A 13,608-nucleotide genomic window follows, 5' to 3' on the forward strand; every position below is an offset into this window, starting at 1 on the left:
CTACTAGGTCCATCTCGTCCAGTTTTTCATTTAAGTCTAATATTTCTTTATTAACTTTTTGTCTGGATGATCTATCCATTGCTGTAAGTGGGGTTTTAAGATCCCCTACTATTATTGTGTTGTTGTTGATTTCTCCTTTTAGGTTTGTTAATAGTTGTTTTATGTACATTGGTGCTCCTATGTTGGGTGCATATATATTTATAAGTGATATGTCTTCTTGATGGAGTGTCCCTTTTATCATTATATATTTCCCTTCTTTGTCTTTCTTAACCTGTTTTATCTTGAAGTCTACTTTGTCTGATATGAGTATGGCAACACCTGCTTTCTTTTGTTTGCCATTAGCTTGGAGTATTGTCTTCCATCCTTTCACTCTGAGCCTGTGCTTGTCTTTAGTGCTAAGATGTGTTTCCTGAAGGCAGCATATTGTTGGGTCTTGCTTTTTAATCCATCCTGCCACTCTGTATCTTTTGATTGGAGAGTTCAATCCATTTACATTTAGGGTAATTATTGAAATATGAGGGCTGAATTTTGCTGTTTTGTCACTTATTTTCTGGTTCTTTTGCATTTCCTTTGTTTCTTGTCCCATTTGTTTTGGACTGCCAATTCAGTTTGGTTGTTCTGTCTTATGATTCTTCTAGTTTTCTCTTTGTTTATCATATGTGGTTTTAATTTGATTATTTGTTTAGTGGTTACCTTGAGGTTTGGGCAAAAAATCTTCTGTATGAGATAGTCCATTATCTGATAGCCTCCTATTTCCTTATACTAAGTCAATTCAGTCACTTTCCTCTTCCCCTTCTAAGTTGCTCTTGTTATACCTTATTCTATCTTGTGTTGTGGCTGTGTGTTTACAGTGATGAGGTTAAATTTATTTTTGGTGAATTTCTTCCTTTGATCTTTGAGTTTAGTATTTAAGTGGTTGCTAACCTATTCCGGTAAAGATCTACTATTTCTCTGATTTTGTCTACCTACTTTTCTCCTTACTCCAAGCTTTGTGTTCCCTTTCTCTTCTTGTTTTCAGGCCTGAGGGCCTTCTTGAGTATTTCTTGTAGTGGGGGTCTCATGGCCATGAACTCCCTTAGCTTTTGTTTATCTGGGAGAGTTACTATTTCTCCATCATATTTGAAGGATATTTTTGCTGGATAGAGTATTCTTGGCTGAAAGTTTTTGTCTTTTAGTATTTTGAATATATCATTCCAGTCTCTTCTAGCCTGAAAAGTTTCTGTTGAGAAATCCGCTGAGAGCCTGATGGGAGTTCCTTTGTACGTTATTTTTTGTTTTTGTCTAGCTGCCCTTAATATTGTTTCTTTGTCGTTGACCCTGGCTAGCCTTACCACTAGGTGTCGTGGTGAAGGCCATTGTCTGTTAATATATATAGGCGTCCTGTTGGCTTCGCTTACTGGTATTTCCTGCTCCTTCCCCAGATTTGGGAAATTTTCAGCTATTATTTCCTTGAATAGGCTCTCTGTTCCTCTTTCCCTCTCCTCTCCCTCAGGAATACCTATAATTCTTATGTTACATTTTCTAATAGAGTCCGATATTTCTCGGAGTCTTTCTTCATTTCTTTTTAGTCTTAGTTCTCTCTCTTCTTCCATCTGGAGTATATCTGTATTCCTATCCTCTAAAGTACTAATTCTTTCCTCCATATTGTCAGCTCTGTTCTTTAAAGATTCCAGATTCTCCTTTATCTCCTCCATTGTGTTCTTCATCTCCATCAGCACTGATAGGTTTTTCTTTATGATTTCAATCTCTTTTGTGAAGAAACTCCTAATCTCATTTAATTGTTTGTCTGTGTTGTCTCGTATTTCGTTGAGTGTTTTTATGATAGCTATTTTGAAATCTCTGTCATTTAGTTTATGGATTTCTGTGTCTTCGGGGTTGATTTCTGGGTGCTTGTCATTTTGTTTCTGGTCTGGTGATTTCATATATTTTTGCATTGTGGTTCCTGTGTTGGTTTTGATTTTCCTCATCCTGGAAGTCTCTGGTTGCAATTTCCACCTGCCGCCACTGTCTGGTGGTAAAGGGCTGTGTAGTCTAAGCCCCCTGCGCTCTGCCCCAGTTTTTCTGCTGCGATCCGCAGTTTTGTTTTGTTTTGTTTTGTTTTTTTTCCCCACTGCGATCCACGGGTCCAGTCCAGTTTGATCAGGTTTGCCTCGGATCGCTAGATCTGGTCGAGCTGCAGACTCCGGGTTGCGGGGAGGGGGGAGCTCTCTCTTTTGCCCTCTGGGTCCCTGACGTGGGAGGCTTCTCGTTTGCCCCTCTTTATCCGCTCTCTGGGGTGCTCAGATGTTGATGGTAGCCCTGTGGCTCCTCTGAGCCCTCTGTGCGGGAGTTTCCCACTGGCTGAGAGAGCCCGAAGAGCTACAGTTTCCCGCCGAGGGCCGCCCCTCCCCCCTCTCTGGGAGCCGCGCGGACCGGATCGCTGATCTGATGGGGAGGGAGCGGAGTTCTCCTTACCTCTCCCCACTTCCTCTGGGGGCGCAGCATGTTCCGCTCTCAGATGTGCGGCAGTGTGGATCCCTCTGCTCTAGCTTTTCACTGTCTAGGATTCCGTTGTTGGTCTGTGGCTGTTGCTTTTATTGTATCTTGTGGGGGAAGAATTCACGGGAAAGCTCACTCCGCCATGATGCTGACGTCACTCTCACCAATAGTCTAATTTTTATCCGTCACCATATATATGTGCCCCTTTACCCCTTTCCCCCTCTCCCCAACCCACTTCCCATCTGGTAACCACTAATCTATTCTCTTTACCCATTTGTTTGTTTATCTTCCACATGTGAATGAAATCATGCAGTGTTTTGTCTTTCTCTATCTGGCTTATTTCACTTAACATCATATGCTCAAAGTCCATCCAGGTTGTTGCAAATGGGACGATTTTGTGTTTTTTATGGCTGAGTAGTATTCCATTGTATATATGTACCACATCTTTATCCATTCATCTGTTGATGGGCACTTGGGTTGCTTTCATGTCTTGGCTATTGTGACTAATGCTGCAATGAACATAAGGGGTGTATAAGCCTCTTTGAATTGTTGATTTCAAGTTCTTTGGATAAATACTTGGTAGTGGGATAGCTAGATCCTATGGTATTTCTATTTTTAATTTTTTGAGAAATCTCCATAGTTTTCCATAACGGCTGCACTAGTTTGCATTCCCACCAGCAGTATATGAGGGTTGCCTTTTCTCCACATCCTCTCCAACATTTGTTATTTTTTGTCTTGATAATTATAGCCATTCTAGCAGGTGTAAGGTGATATCTCATTGTAGTTTTGATTTGCATTTCCCTGATGATTAGTGATTTTGAACATCTTTTCATGTGCCTGTGGGCCATCTGCATATCTTCTTTGGAAAAATGTCTGATCGTATCCTCTGCCCATTTTTTGATTGTTTACAACCCATTTGAGTTGTATGAGTTCTTCATATATTTTGGAAATTAACCCCTTGTCAGATATATGATTTGTAAATAATTTCTCCCAGTTGGTGGGTTGCCTTTTCGCTTTGTTCCTGGTTTCCTTTGACTTGAAGAAGCTCTTTAGTCTGATGAAGTCCCATTTGTTTATTTTTTCTTTTGTTTCCCTTGCATGAATAAATACGGTATTTGAAAAGATGCTGCTAAGACCGATGTCAAAGAGTGTACTGCCTATGTTTTCGTCTAGGAGTTTTACGGTTTCAGGTCTTACATTCAAGTCTTTAATTCATTTTGAGTTAATTTTTGTATATGGTGTAAGATAATGGTCCACTTTCATTCTTTTGCATGTGGCTGTCCAGTTTGCCCAACACCATTTATTTATTTTGCTGAGGAAGATTTTCCCTGAGCTAACATCCATCGCCAATCCACCTCTTTTTACTTGAGGAAGATTCGCCCTGAGCTAACATTTGTGGCAAATCTTGCTCTACTTTGTATGTGTGCTGCCACCACAGCATGCCCATCGTGCAGCGGTGTAGGTCTGTGCCTAGGAACCAAACCCATGCCACTGAAGCTGAGCACACTGAACTTAACCACTAGGCCACCAGTGCTGGCCCCCAACACCATTTATTGAGAGATTTTCCTTTCTCCATTGTATGTTCTTGGCTCCTTTGTCAAAGATTAGCCGTCTATAGATGTGTGGTTTTATTTCTGGGCTTTTAATTCTCTTCCATTGATCTGTTTGTCTGTTTTTGTGCCAGTACCATGCTGTTTTGATTCCTATAGCTTTGTAGTATATTTTGAAGTCAGGGATTGTGAGGCCTCCAGCTGTTTTCTTTTTTCTCAGGATTGCTTTAGCTATTCAGGGTCTTTGATGTTCCATATAAATTTCAGGATTCTGTGTTCTATTTCTGTGAAGGATGTCATTTGGATTCTGATTGGGATTGCATTGAATCTGTAGATTGCTTTAGGTAATATGGACATTTTAACTGTGTTTATTCTTCCAATCCATGTGCATGGAATATCTTTCCATTTCTTTATGTCATCTTCAATTTTGTTCAATAATGTCTTATACTTTTCAGTGTATAGGTCTTTCACCTCCATGGTTAAGTTTATCCTCACATATTTTATTCTTCTTGTTGCAATTGTAAATGGGATTGTATTCTTGAGTTATTTTTCTTTTAGTTCATTATTAGAGTATAGAAATGCAACTTATTTTGGTAAGTTGATTTTGTACCCTGCAGCTCTGCTATAGTTGTTGATTATGTCTAATAGTTTTCTGGTGGACTCTTTAGGGTTTTCTATATATAGTATCATATCATCGCAAACAATGAGAGTTTCACTTCTTCCCTTCCAGTTTGGATGCCTTTTATTTCTTTTTCATTGCCTAATTGCTCTGGCCAAAATCTCTAGTACTATGTTGAATAAGAATGGTGAATGTGGGCACCCTTGTCTTGTTCCTGTTCTCAGAGGGATGGCTTTCACTTTTTCCCTGTTGAGTATGATGTTGGCTGCAGGTTTGTCATATATGGCCTTTATTATGTTGAGGTACTTTCCTTCTATACCCATTTTATTGAGAGTTTTTATCATAAATCGATGTTGGATCTTGTCAAATGCTTTCTCTGCATCCATTGAGATGATTATGTGGTTTTTATTTTCTTAATGTGGTGCATCACATTGATTGATTTGCAGATGGTGAACCATCCTTGCGTCCCTGGTATACATCCCACTTGACCATGGTGTTTGATCCTTTGAAAGTATTTGCTGCATTTGGTTTGCCAATATTTTGTTGAGGATTTTCACGTCTGTGTTCATCAGCAATATTGGCCTGTAATTTTTCTTTTTGTGTTGTGCTTATCTGGTTTTGGTATCAGGGTGATGTTGGCCTTGTAGAATGAGTTAGGAAGTGTCCCATCTTCTTCAATTTTTTGGAATAGTTTGAGAAGGATAGGTATTAAATCTTCTTTGAATGTTTGGTAGAATTCTCCAGAGAAGCCATCCGGTCCTGGACTTTTATTTTTTGGGAGGTTTTTGATTACTATTTAAATCTGTTGTGATTGGCCTATTCAGTTTCTCTATTTCTTCTTGGTACAGTTTTAGGAGGTTGCATGAGTCTAAGACTTTATTCATTCCTTCTAAGTTATCCAGGTTGTTGGCATAGCATTTTTCATAGTATTCTCTTATAATCCTTTGTATTTCTGTGGTATCCATTGTAATTTCTCCTCTTTCATCTCTAATGTTATTCATTTGAGCCCTCTTTCTTTTTTTCTTAGTGAGTCTGGCTAAGGGTTTGTCAGTTTTGTTTATCTCCTCAAAGAACCAGCTCTTAGTTTCATTGATCCTTTCTACTGTTTTTGGTTTTTTTTTTTCCCTGCTCTAATTTGTATTATTTCCCTCCTTCTGTTGACTTTGGGCTTTGTTTATTCTTCTTTTTCTAGTTCTGTTAGTTGTAGTTTAAGAGTACGTATTTGAGATTTTTCTTGTTTGTTAAGGTAGGCCTGTATTGCTATGAATTTCCCTCTTAGGACCACTTTTGCTGCTTCCCATGGGAGTTGGTATGATGTACTTTCATTTTCATTTGTCTCCAGATAGTTTTTGATTTCTCCTTTGATTTCTTCATTTATCCAATGGTTGTTCAATAGTATGTTGTTTAGTCTCCACATATTTTGGAGTGACTTTCCCAGCTTTTATCTTGTAGTTGATTTCTAGTTTCATAGCACTGTCGTCACAAATGATGTTTGATATGATTTCAATCTTCTTAAATTTATTGAGGCTTGCCTTGTTTCCCAACATGTGGTCTACCTTTCAGAATGTTCCATGTGCACTTGAGAAGAATGTTTATTCTGCTGTTTTGGATGGAATGTTCTCTCTTTCTATATATATATATGTATATATTAAGTCCATCTGCTCTAATTTTTCATTTAAGTCCACTATTTCCTCATTGACTTTCTGTCTGGATGATCTATACATCGATGTAAGTCGGGTGTTGAGGTCCTCTACTATTATTGTGTTGCTGTTAATTTTTCCCTTTAAATTTGTTAACAGTTGCTTTGTATACTTTGGTGGTCCTGTGTTAGGTGCATATATATTCATAAGTGTTATGTCCTCTTGGTGGAATGTCCCTTTTATCATTGTATACTTTGTCTCTCATTGCCTTTTTTACTTGAAGGCTACTTTGTTTTATATAAATATGGCAACACCTGTTGCTTTTGCTTGCCATTTGCTTGGAGTATTGTCTTCCATCCCTTCACTATGAACCTATATTTGTCTTTAGAGCTGAGATGTGTTTCCTGGAGGCAGCATATTGTTGGGTCTTGTTTTTTAATCCAGCCAGCTGCTCTATGTCTTTTGATTGGATAATTCAATCCATTCACATTTAGAATGGTTATTGATATATGAGGGCTTAATATTTCCATTTTATCTCTTGTTTTCCAGTTGTTGTATATTTCCCTTGTTTCTCTTCCCTTGTATTTCTGACTTCCATTTCAGTTTGGTGGTTTTCTGTGATGGTTTTCTCAGTTTTCTCTTTATGATTTGTGTCTCTGCTCTAATTTTTTGTTTAGTGGTTACCATGAGTTTTGTATAAAAGATCTTGTAGATGAGATAGTCCATTTTCTGATAGCCTCTTATCTCCAGTAGCCTAAGCAGGTTCCATCCCTTTCCTCTTCCCTATCTAAGTTACTGTTGTCACAAATTATTCTGTGTTGTGAGTTTGTGATTAAAATGAAGTGTCGAGTTATTTTTGATGCTTTCCTTCTCTTTATCTTTTATGTTATAATTAAGTGTTTGCTAACCTGTTCTGATAGAGATCTGCAATTTTCTGACTTTGTCTATTTATCTCCTTGCTCAAGGCTTTGTAAACCTTTGCCTTTTTGTTTCAGGTATGAGGGCATCTTTGATCATTTTTGTAAGTGAGTTCTAGTGGTGATGAACTCCCTCAGCTTTTGTTTATCTGGGAAAGGTTTTATTTCTCCATTGTATCTGAAGGATAGTTTCACTGGGTAGAGTATTGTTGGCTGAAAGTTTTTGTCTTTCAGTATTATGAATATATCATTCCCTACTCTCTCCTAGCTTGTAAGGTTTCTGCTGAGACAGCCGCTGAAAGCCTGATAGGTGTTCCTTTATAGATCATTCTCTTCTTCCTTGCTGCCCTTGATATTTTTTCTTTGTCATTGACTTTTGCTAATTTTACTAACATATGCCTTGGAGAAGGTCTTTCTGCACTGATGTAATTAGGAGTTCTACTGGCTTCATATACTTGTAAGTCCAGCTCCTTCTCCAGGTTTGGGAAGTTCTCAGCTATTATTTCTTTGAACAAGCTCTCTGTTCCTTTCTCCCTCTCTTCTCCCTCTGGAATACCTATAATCCTTTTGTTGCATTTCCTAGTTGAGTCAGATATTTCTTGAAGAATTTATTCATTTTTTTTTAAGTCTTAGTTATCTCTCCTCCTCCACCTGAAGCATTTCTGTATTTCTGTCCTCTAAATTACTAAGACTGTCCTATAACGTCAGCTCTGTTTTTTAAGGTTTCTACATTGTTTTTTATCTCATTCACTCTGTTCTTCACCTCCAGACTTCCTATTTGGTTTTTCTTTAGAGATTCAATCTCTTTTGTGAAGAATTCCTTCTGCTCATTAATTGTATTCCTGCGTTCATTGAATTTTCTGAGTTTTCTTGTAACTCATTGAGTTTCTTTATGACAACTATTTTGAATTGTCTGTCACTTAAATTGTAAATTTCTGTGACTTCAGGATTGATTTCTGGAAACTTATCACTTTCCCTCTGTTCTGGAGTGTTAATGTAGTTCTTCATGGAGTTTGATGAAGTGATCCTTTACTGGTGCATAGTGGTAGTATCAGGTCATAGATTCCACCTGCCACTACCAGGGAGGGGGGCAGGAGCTGTATTTTCTGAACTCACTGTGTCTGCTGCAAGTTGTGCCAATAGGGCTCATCTGCATTTGTCGGCTGGCCACAGCTGCTTGGCATGTCACACATACACAGGTGCTATGGTGCAGATCTGCTGCCTTGGCTGGGGACCAGCTGAGCTGGTGCACTAGGCAGGGGAGGGGAGGGGTGCTTTCTTTCATGCATGCACAGGCCTGCTGTGCACTCACAGGCAGCTCGCCTGGGATGCTGCACTTGCTAGAGGCCCCCATGCGGTGGCTGAGCCGTATCACTTGGTGTGGAGTGTTCCAGTGGGCCAGGTTGCCACTCCAAAAGCTAAAGTGTTTGTGTGCAGGCCTCTGTGCTCCCCCACCTCCTCTTACAGTCCCGTGCCTCTGGCTGCGGCATGAGGACCCTCAACCTAGATCACTTCTGCTGGGGAGCGAGAGGGGATATGCTCGCCTCTTTCCGCTGCTTCCCGTGGATCCAGTACCCCTACCTTCAAATGTATGGCTGTGTGGATCTCTCAGATGTCCTATTGTGCTTTGTAGGGAATCCTCTGTTGGTTAATGAATGTCCACTTGGTTGTAACTTGTGGGGGAGAGACTAAGGGAACAGCTCACTCTGCCGTGATGCTGACATTACTCCCACATGGATTTTCTAAATACATTTTAACGTTATTTTGGCAGCTAGATTTAAGTCATAAGCATAAGTTTTTTATATATTTAATAGTGAACAAACTTAAAGAATACATTAAATGTGAAAACATACTGTAATTGCTTTTCTTTTGATAAATATTGTTAAACGACAATTCACTTTTATAGACAATTTCTAGAAGCTAATTGCCTATATTATGGGTTATTTCAGCCTTCTGTTCTTGTCTTGTACAGCTCCTAACTTTGGATAAAATAATTCACTGCTCACTTGAATCTGCATTTAAAAATGGAAAGAGGAAATTAATGGAGAATCTAACTTAAGCTGTCCATTTGTACTCCAGTATCATTGAAGAGGAAAAAAAATTATGAATGATGCACACCTCCCACCATATAAGAATTTAAAACTATAGATTTGTGCATTTTACTCTTTTCCTGCCCTCCCTACTCCTAAGAAAAATCATGGGTGAGAGTGGAGAACCAAGAATGGGCTAGGATTTCCTCATAGATGGCAAATTTGTAACAAAAAGACAGAAAAATCAACCAATATATTGGAATTGGTAGCTAGTTCTCTTCCAAAGGCAGAAAAATCTTTACAGGGAATTTTCTTCCCAGCCACAACAGGAGATAAAAGAATAAATTGCTTTTACCCTTCTACAACTACAGAAGTGACTTGAAATTGACGCCTTTAATTTACTTCTAACTGTGTAGATAAGGGCAGAGTCAGAGAAGAATGTCTTTCTTGTTCTGCAACAATTGGAAAGAAAAATGCGTGTTGTGAAGGTGAAGGAGGCTATTAGCTACTTCAGATTACCTGATTATCTCTACTGATTACTACCTGTGCCACGATCTGTCTTACCACCACCAAGCCCCAGTGGGAGGAGGCCTGGTGGTGTTGGCCTGGCAGCTGGGGCAAAAGGCAGGGACAACTTGGGTCTCAGCAGATTTTGCGGAGCTCAAGGGAGAAGAGCCAAGTCCTGTCTGAAGAAGAGGATGGGGACTAGAGCCAGCAGAGCCCATCCAACTCAGTCACAGTGAGACAGCAGGAGGGAAGTTTCAGAAGCTGAGGTCCATGGTGCCAAAGGAGTGGCAGAGAGGAGATGGAGAGCAGCAAGCAGGGGCAAGGGAAAGGCGGGGATGAATTGGGGTGGCAAGGCGGATGGTCTGGTAAGGGCCTGACACAGGGAACCACGCTCACGTTAGCATGGATGGTATTTCTGAAAGGCCCATTGATTCTATATCTTGTTTTAGGTGGTGGTTACACAGGTGTATATAATTTTAAAACTCACTGAACTAACACCTAAGAGCTTAGCTTTTATTGTATGTTAAGTACACCTCGATTGTTAAAAAGCCCACAGGAAGTAAATACAGCAGGAAATGTCTATAGCTGAAATTGCAATCTTACCACATGCTCACGGCTTACTCTGAACATAAGATTAATGAATCCTCATTAGGCCTCCTTCACACTTACAAAAACGAGGTGATGAGTGACTGCACTGTCCAAAAATCTAGACAAAAATAAAGAGTTTAATTGCAAAGCACTGTTAGGCCTTAATGTAAATAAAAGTGTCCCAGATGTAGTGGATTCTGTTTTTAGGTCAGACTGTAATAGATGTAATTTCTTTTGTATCAGTAGGTCTCTGGGCCTTGTGAGAAACTAGGATGAGGAAATGAAATTAGTCTGGACAATAATTTAAAATACTATCTCCCGGGGGCTGGCCTGGTGGCGCAAGCGGTTAAGTGCACGCACTCCACTGCGGCAGCCCGGGGGTTCGCTGGTTCGGATCCCGGGCGTGCACCAACGCACTATTTGTAGAGCCATGCTGTGGCGGTGTCCCATATAAAGTAGAGGAGGATGGGCACGGACATTAGCTCAGGGCCAATCTTCCTCACCAAAAAGAGGAGGATTGGCATCAGATGTTAGCTCAGTGCTGATCTTCCTCACAAAAAATAAATAAATAAAATAAAATAAAATAAAATACTATCTCCCTTGTGAACAGAAGAAGCTGAGAAATCTATGTTTAATGAAAAAAAGTTTGCATTCCTTAGTATGGATAAAGGCTGTACCCTCTAGTAACAATAGTAGGATACAAAAAAAAAGCCCACAAAGTCAATAGCTTTCCTGTCCACCAGCAATGACCAATTAGAAACTGTATTGGAGAAAAAAAAAAAGGCCCATTCACAATTGCAGCAAAATCATGAAATGCCTCATAGAAAACCTATGATGGCTTACTTACTGAAGGACATAAGAGAGGACTTAAATAGACTGAAAGAGACACCTTTTCATTTAAACAAATTCTATATTTAAAGAAATTCAATATTGTAAATATATCGATTTTCCTCAAGTTAATCTAGAAGTTGAATCCTACCCCAGGCAAAATCATAGTTAGAATTTAAAAATATGTAAGAATACCAAGACTTGATTAGATTCAGGGTAAACATTCTGGCTCTACTATTTTATTGGTGATGCTGTGTTCATCAAGAGGCACATAATGTCTTTTTGGCTCACTCTTTAGGGAGGCAAAGTTTGATGTCTGGTTTAAGGTGGTAATAGTTATACTATAAAAATATGTTTGGAAAAGAAAAACAGTAAGGAGGAACTTATCCCATTGGACACCAATCCATACTATAAAGCTATTGTAATCTGAATAGTGTCCATAGACATAGAAATAGACAAAAAAGATAAATAAAAAAGAATAGAGACTAGCATCAGGCCACAGCACAGATGAGAGCTATACATGTAAGAGGGTAGCATTTCAAATTAATGGGGAAAAGATGGACTATATAATAAAAAGTGTTGGGGAAAAAAATAGATCCCTACTTTATCCTATATCCTCCAAATAAATTCCGGATAGATAAAAGAACTACATGTAATAACATCGCTAAAAGAAACAGAAGAAAATAAAGAATACTTTTAAAATTTGGGGATGGGAAAAATAAGATACAACACCTAGAAGCCTTAAAAAAAGATTGGTAAAATTGATTTGACATTAAAACACATAAATTTGTAGCAATATAAATAGAGTAATATGACAAAGAATAGATAGGTAATATTAGCAAAGGTCGAGGGCAGATATCCATAATATATAAACAGTTCCCCCCAATCTAAAAGAAAATGAAAACAAATAGAGCAATGAGCAAAGGACATGAATAAGAAATTCTGAGAAAGTATGCTGAAAAGCACTTTATAATCTGCTCAGCTTCAGTAGTGATCAGGGAAATGCAATGAAAATAACAGTGAGACATCATTTTTTACCCTCAAACTTAAAAATATTGATTATATCCAGTGATTTCAAGGGTATAAGGAAAAAAGTACCCTAAAATATTGTTGCTATCTATCAACATTTAAGAAGTGAATACTCTTTGATCCAGCAATTCCATCTCCTATGGATATACAAAAGTTAGGGTATTCATTGCAGCAGTGTTTGTAATAGTACCCACTCCCTCCGACACAACCTAAGTGTCCATCCAGAGGAAAATAAATTATGGAAAACATGCAAGCAAAACCTATGCAGCCAGTAGAGAGAATGAAGTTGGCCATGAGGACTGACAAGGAAAATTTTCAAGATGCAGTATTAAGTGAAAAAACAGTTCACAGAACAATACGCACAGTATGAACCAATTTATTTTTTAAAGTCTGTCTTTTTATCTAAATACAGACTGTTAAGGGTGGTTATCTATGAGGGTAGGATTGGAGTGTGAGGGTGAAGGAGAACTTTTATATAAATATATAATATTTCTAAATATTTAATTATATTTATTATATACATAAACATATGTATATTTCTGCTTTTTATTTAAATTTTTGGGATAAAACTGAAGAGAAGGAAAAATTCCTTACTCAAGAACCTTTGAGGTAAAAAGCCACTATCACAAAATAAGACCTAGATTTAAGAAGCTACTAATAAGGATGTACATGAGCCTGTACCTTCATGGAGTCTTGGTAGAAGCATTTAGCCAAGGAGAGCATGAATGTGCTGATCTTCATGTATCATTTTCCATTTCTCCCAGAATACTAAATTCTGCTCTATTGATATACTTAATATCTGACAGTGTGTCAAACGCATGCAGCATTTTTCAAAAGGTAACGTGAGATAAGGAGTTTGGTACTGCTCACTCAGTCCCCTGGTACTGCGCACTCAGTCCCCTAAGCACAGGCCTCTTTGGCTTTGCGGTGAAAGCATCCTCAGTCATACTGTGATCACAAGACTCAAAATAACCAGAATTCTCACCGTTCTCTCCCCCACCTCCACTACAGCATTCCATTTATTGTTTTTTTTCTTCTGTGGGAGAAAGTATATAGAACCAAAAAAACAAATTAACATCAGGAATATTGTTTTAAAAATCTATACTGTTAGCATCTGGTCTTAGATCTGAAAAAATTAATCAAAACTTATGACATTTACACAACTATAGAGGTTATTCAATTTCAGAAACCCACCTGCAAGAAGAGATTCCTTCCAACTCTGTTCTCAACCTGTGAAGAATGGTGCTGCCCCAAGAAAGAGCTATGGGTTTCCAAACCCTCACCGCAGGACCTGGGATAATGCCTTGACCTGTCAAATGAGGGATTTCTCACCTATAAAATGAGAACAATAACATCTACCAGGGCATTTGTGTTGCTAAAAAGAAACAACAGGCCCAAAATGGAGTCATTGTGCTAAGCAAA

Source organism: Diceros bicornis, chromosome 22 (assembly GCF_020826845.1).
Source record: "Diceros bicornis minor isolate mBicDic1 chromosome 22, mDicBic1.mat.cur, whole genome shotgun sequence".
NCBI lineage: Eukaryota > Metazoa > Chordata > Mammalia > Perissodactyla > Rhinocerotidae > Diceros > Diceros bicornis.